General features: G+C 42.8%; 1 pseudogene; it reads left to right on the forward strand.

Annotated features, from left to right (window-relative positions):
• The first annotated feature begins 268 nt into the window (after positions 1 to 268).
• LOC140916599 (solute carrier family 25 member 3 pseudogene) lies at positions 269 to 1492 on the forward strand (annotated as a pseudogene).
• The last annotated feature ends 5525 nt before the right edge of the window (positions 1493 to 7017 follow it).

Genomic DNA, 7017 nt, shown 5'->3' on the forward strand with positions numbered 1-7017 from the left:
GATATGGCTAGAGTGGCTGCCGACACACTGTCACCCTGTCCGTCGTTCTGGCGCTCTACCCATGCTTGTGGTGGCCGGCTGGGCTACACTCTAGGCAGAGTCTCTATGGTTAGAATCCTGAGGCCTCCGAAGGGCACTGGCAGTTGGAAGGAGCCTGAGGCAGGAGGCCACGACAACAGCCCCAGAGACGCGCAGCACCCTCCCCCCCCCCCGCCCCCGCCACATCACACCAGAGGAGACGGCAGCAGGGCCCCTCCACACCCCAGAGATGGCCCAGCCCCCAGGGGACCCAGAGGGGTGCAGGCCCCAGAGCAGCTGGGAGATGGGCAGCGGCCCGGCCTCCCCTGCTCAGCATCCAGCCTGGCTGCGGGCAGCCGTCTTCCCCACACTCTGCAGCCTGGGGAGGGGTGACAGCAGTGCCGCCCTCCCTCAGCACAGTGACCTGAGCAGCCAGGAGGAGGTGCATCTAGGGGCCCCAGAGAGGAGCAACAGCAGCACTGCCCCTCGTCGTGAGCGCCAGTTCCGGCTATGGGCGGCCGCCTTGCCTGCCCTCTGGGGTGAGGAGGAATACAGCTGCGAGCATGGCTCTGCGAAGTATCTGGCCCTGTGCGGCCTGGGTGGCGTGGTGAGCTGCGGCCTGACCCACACGGCTGTGGTGCCGCTGGACCTGGTGAAGTGCCGCATGCAGGCAGAGCCCAGTCGCTACCGGGGCATGCTGCAGGGCTTTGCTCTCACCGTGGAAGAGGAGGGGATGCGTGGCCTGGCCAAGGGATGGGCCCCCACCTGCGTGGGCTACTCCATGCAGGGCCTCTGCAAGTTTGGCTTATATGAAGTCTTCAAGCTGCGCTATGCTGACATGTTGGGACCTGAGCGAGCCTACCTGTGGCGGACCAGCCTCTATCTGGCCGCCTCAGCCAGTGCTGAGTTCTTCGCTGACATTGCTCTGTCCCCCATGGAGGCAGCCAAGGTGCGAATCCAGACGCAGCCAGGTTACGGCAACACATTACGGGTGGTTCTCCCCAAGATGTACCTTGAGGAGGGGCTCTGGGCCTTCTACAAGGGGGTGGCTCCGCTCTGGATGCGCCAGATCCCCTACACCATGATGAAGTTTGCCTGTTTTGAGCGCACCTTGGAGGCCCTCTATGCCTATGTGGTGCCCAAACCGCGCAGTGAGTGCTCCAAGGCTGAGCAGCTTGGCGTCACCTTTGTTGCTGGCTATGTAGCTGGTATCTTCTGTGCTATAGTCTCCCACCCAGCTGACTCTGTGGTGTCTGTGCTCAACAAGGAAAAGGGCAGCAGCGCTGTGGAAGTCCTCAGGAAGCTGGGCTTCATAGGCGTGTGGAAGGGCCTCTTTCCCCGCATCCTCATGATTGGCACCCTCACAGCCCTGCAATGGTTCATTTATGATTCAGTCAAGGTCTATTTCAGGCTCCCTCGGCCCCCACCACCAGAGATGCCTGCATCACTGAAAGAGGGGTTTTTCTTTAAGTAGATTCAGCCCATAGATGCTGCATTGTGAGTTAAGTTCCTGCTGCATTGTACTGTTTCATTTGCGACTCTGTGGATCTGTTTCAGGCTCCTGGACCAACTCCCATCTCAAAAAGCTACCTCTCCAGATAGAGACTGAGGGGAGTGGTTAGCCTTTTCCCACAGACCTTGCAGTTACACTGTCACTTCACTATATAGTTCATTCTGCCAATTTCAGGTTCCAACCATCATCGTAGATGCTCCCATCTCTGGACTTTCACCTAGACATGAATTTACATTTGACAGCTCTGTTAAAGGTCTATTTCTGCAAAGGCTTAAATCTATCAGTATGTGGCTCTTAATGCCTGTGTTTATTTTGTTTGCTGTGGATAGTGACTCTGAAAACTTTGAAACACAACAGAGTCATATTCCCCTGTTATAGAGAAAATTGACATGTGTGGGTGCTTCTTTTACACTTATATACAATATTTAGTGGAACCAAAACATTAAAAATGGCTATGAATAATATAAGTTAATATGTTCAGAATAGAATAATTTACAGTATCCCTAGACAAAAGTGTTTACCCACGTTGTTTATTGGAATTGCATATTTGCAATGTTGTTTATGGAATGTTATATTTTGTAAAGGTTAGAATATTAATGACAGTTATTTATGTGTGTTTGATATAAAACTGCTGAGATGTTTGAAGGAGTATTTGTTAATGGTTTATTACACAAAGGTAATTAGAAAATTAGAAATTAGAAAAACTGGGCATAAAATAGAGTTAATCCTGCTTACCTCTCATTTACATACCTTATTTTTAATAAATAATTTGGGATAGAAAAATAAGTATAATATGCCCTAATTTGGTGCCATTTCTATCTCTTATGTGGCAAACACCCTCCTTTATTTAAACATAGATCAAATTGCTGTATGCTGTGGGTTTTCTTCAATAAAAGGGATATGGGCATGGTGTAACTTAAATGAGATATGGCCTGCAAGTCACTCATTTATGCAAGAATGCCAGACATAATATACATCTGAACATAATTTTCCCAAGAATGTTATTTATTAAATGTTTAGAAATGTTATGTGGAAATTTAAATAGTTAATAAAGCAAATAAAAATGCTTTTTGTCCTGTCGGAAATAATTATTTATAGAAGTGTTTTAGTCACTGTGGAAATATAGAATCTTTATGGAATTGCTGCTATTATAGTAAGACAGTAAAGTAACTGTAGTACACAGGTCATGTGCTGTGGGCATTTACAGTTGTTTGAATGGAATGACTAAGACAATTCTGCAACACTTCTAAATAAATGTAAAAATATAGTGTTCTGTTCTTGGGGCCTAATCCAAAGTCCAGTGAAATCAGCTGAAAGATTCTGATTGACTTCCCTGGGCTTTGGATCAGTTTCCTGGAGAATTAAAATAGCCACAAGAAATGGCCAAGAAATATATGACCAGAAATATACATTTCTTTTACCCTTTTGAAATGCTTGCATGTATATACTACATTACACAAAATATCAAATGGCCCACAACAAGCTGCTGTTCTACATCTTGAATTCACTGATGTGCAAAAAGGGTTAAAAATCTGAACATATATATTACATGCCAGTGGTTCTCAACCAGGAGTCCGTGGCCCTCTGGGGGGCTGCCAGGAGGTTTCTGGGGGTTTGCCAAGTAGGGCCACCGTTAGACTTACTGGGGCCCAGGGCTGAAAGCCAAAGCCCCACCACGTGGGCCTGAAGCCCTGGACCCTGAGCCCCACCACGTGGGGGCTGAAGCTAAAGCCTGAGCAATGTAGCTTCGCCGGGGCTCCTGTGGCATGGGGCCACAGTCAATTGCCCTTAACACTGGCCATGGCTTTTATATACAGAAAACCAGTTGTGGCACAGGTGGGCTGTGGAGGTTTTAGAAGCATGCTGGGGGGGCCCCCAGAAAGAAAAAGGTTGAGAACCCCTGTTATATGCCATCTTTCAGGTAAGCAGTTGTAAAGAATAAGCAATGACAGAGCTGAAAGAATCAGTTCTTTAGCTTGATGTCAGAAAAAATCCAAAGACACCTTCTAATTTCAATACATGTAATTTTGGAAGCACAGAGAAATGTACATTAACTCCCATTTATGTTTTGCAATTGAAGCTGAAAACATATGAGTTTTACAATGATACTAAGCTTAATTAAAGTTCATTGACATCCCAGCAATTATATTGAAATTAGCAATTGTTTAAGGAGCACAGTAATTGATAGACAAGGCACTAACATCCCAGTCCCATGGAGATGTGGGAGAAGTATTAATTTAAAGGTACATGTCTACATGCATCCGACAAAGTGGGTATTCACCCACAAAAGCTTATGCTCCAATACGTCTGTTAGTCTATAAGGTGCCACAGGACTCTTTGCTGCTTTTACAGATCCAGACTAACACGGCTACCCCTCTGATACATTTAAAAGTAGTGAGAACTGTACTCTCATCAAATATGTAAGCAGCTATCACTTTCCATTCATCTTGTTCCTCTCACCATTGTTGCTGTTATACATCTTTTTCCAAAGATGATATTAAAGTGGAAGAGGGAAAAGAAGGTGCATTTGAATTGTCGCCAATGGGTCCTGCGTAGCATAGTAAACTTGGGAATTCCCAAGTTTGCACCCTGTTGCTGGCCTTGAGACACAACACAAACTGGAAGCCAGTTATACGTAAGTGCCGAACCATTTCAATCTTCTCTGTACTAATTCACTTTTAAGTGAAAAAGCATCTATAATTAAGCAGTAATTCTAACAAATTATATATTTTAGGCTCCTGATATGTTGTCTATAATGTTTTGTAAATGAGATACTGCACAAATCTCATGAATTAAGTTGGTCAACCAGTAAATGTTTTAGAGTCCTACTCATTTGATTAGCAGGCTGGAGAAAGATGACCATGTTTTTAAAAACTCAGCACAAACATTCTCTTGATTTTGGGGGGGGGGTGTCAAAATACAAATTGTTTTTAAAAATTGTAACTATATTTTACATATTTTAAGTTTAAAATGAAATGAGTATTTCCCTTCTTGGAGCCCAGGTCCCCATCCTGCACCACGTGTAGTCATTTACACCAGTGCAAGCTGAGTGCAAAATGGATGTAAAATGTAGCAAATCAGAATGCTAATAATTTACACCCACTTTGCACTGATGTCATTGCACAAGGTACAAGGCAATGGTGAATTGGGCCTGTACAGTCCAGAGCACTAGATGCATTTGGATACCACCTACCAGTTGCACTGCTGCCAGCTGCTATAGGTATGCCTACCCTGCAGTCACAGGGTGTGACTGAAGTGTAGACATTCTAGCTGCCCGAGTAATTATCCAGGGTTCCAGGCAGGTTTGTATGGCCTGCAGTGAAGCCTCTGTTGTTGTGGCTTCACAGTTCTGGTACTCAAGCTAGGTAGATTAATGCTAGCCCAGATATGTCTACGCTAACTGCCATCACACCCTCACTTTAGTTTATGAGCTACTGTTCATTACATTACATTAGCACTTTTCTGCTTCCAGGAAATATAGAGACAAGTCCACAAAGACTCAATGCCAGAAGCCATGACAATAAATTATTACTCTTCCCTCATGTGCATATATTTTGGTAACTCATTAGTAGGGTTTATTGCCACCCTCCCTGGGCCATCTGGCCAAACAGAAGATGCATATCCACATACACACTGTACAATCTTCAGTTCTTCCACAATAAAACATGATTAGCAACTAGAGAATAACTATAAAGGCGAGAAGATATTATGTTCCCAATTGATCTGAGTGAGGCTGTTTATGTGGGCATGACGGGCAGGATTTTGTTTGAAGCCCATTATATGTTCTTTTCTCCACACTTCAAAACAATCAATGACAATAAAGAATCTATTTCCTCTAGAACTGATTTGTAAAATTACCCAATATCTTGGGAAAAGTATAAAGAAACTATAGCATGAAGTACATACAAGTAATATTTTGTAGCAAAATATAGTTAAAGGAATGATTATCTTGCCAAAACAAAGAGAAACCAAACTGGACGATTTATGTTATTGAAATCAATAGCAATAAAGTCTGTCCTTCCTTTTGGCTTTTGTACAGTTTATAGTGCTGTTGGCAAAATAAGTCAACAAATCAGGAGATGTTTTTCTCTGACTTTCCTTCTAACAATTTATGATGTGAATGTATTTTTAGCATGTAAATTGTTCTGCTAAGATTTTGAATTTTTATGATAAAAAATGTGCTTACAAAAGCCTGCAACTAATTCTTGGAGCCCTTACAATGTTATAATGCAATGCAGTTAAGTGGTGAGCATTTGCAGGATATTACATTCGCTTTTTACAAAATGTTTGTGTTCTAGTCCTGAAATTTCAGTTATTAACATTCTAAAACACAAGTGAAAAGTGCTTGTCCCCGCAGAATTCTTGTTTTATACCTATGCTCGTGAGTGGTCTTGATTTTATATAAACAAAACCCCTCTTCCATTAATCAAAAATATTCTCTAAATATTAGGAGATTAAATCTGATACTAAACCCCTGTCTTTAGAATTTGTAGTTATATTTTGGATGTCCATTCTAACATTGTCTCAGTAAATCAGCAGTTCTATAGTTGATACTAGCTGTTCTTTGTATTAATCATATATGATTATACATGTTTTAGATCGAATATAGCTGAAGCAATGACATAACAATGCACACGGCTGCCCAAAAGTGAACTTTGAAGTGGGCTCCTCCTCCTATGCAAATTTTGAAATATTTCCCAGCTACCCTTTACTAAGTCCTCCCCTCTCCCACCCCCCATCCAAAACAGCTATCCCATCTTGACTGTTTGGCTTCCTACTGGGCTGGTTTCTTGGCTCCTGGCTAGAACTCCTTGGTCCCTATTCCGTGCTTTACTGTGACCCCTTTACATGATGTAAAGAATGGAAATGGCCCCTGGGGACTACTGTATTGAATAAAATGCATCAGACAGAGTTGCCAGAGTAGTTTTAAGCCAGCCCTCTCCCAGCTCCTGGCATAGCTACCCTAATGCTGCTCTAACTAACACCAGGGGCCAGACAGGCCACAAACAGCCTTTGAATATAGGAGGAACAAAGTAGGCCTATTCCCTTCATTGTTATGATGAGTGTGGGTTCAGTGGAACTCAGAATCAGGGCCTATCATGTCTAATTTGGTGCAAACTTAAGTTAATACAGACCAAGCTTTTACAAAACACCATGCTTCCATGATTAAAAAGAAATCCAACTGAAATAATTCACAAAAATACAATTCACTAGAAACTGACCCTAAACACATCTGGAATTAGTCTATTTTCAGAATACAAGATGCAAGAATGCAAAAAAACAACATCTCAATAGTGAAAAGTTAATTAGATTTTAAAATATTATTCCATTTTAATAACTATTGTTAGTAACATAGAAAACTGAATTGTTAACAATATTTTGCGGTCTAATTCTGTTCTCGCTCCTGTAAATCACAAACAACTCCAGAGTAACTCTACCGAAGTTAATAGAGTTATACAGGCACAGGTGAAATTAAAATCAAACTC

The sequence above is a fragment of the Lepidochelys kempii genome, chromosome 8 (assembly GCF_965140265.1).
Source record: "Lepidochelys kempii isolate rLepKem1 chromosome 8, rLepKem1.hap2, whole genome shotgun sequence".
Lineage (NCBI taxonomy): Eukaryota > Metazoa > Chordata > Testudines > Cheloniidae > Lepidochelys > Lepidochelys kempii.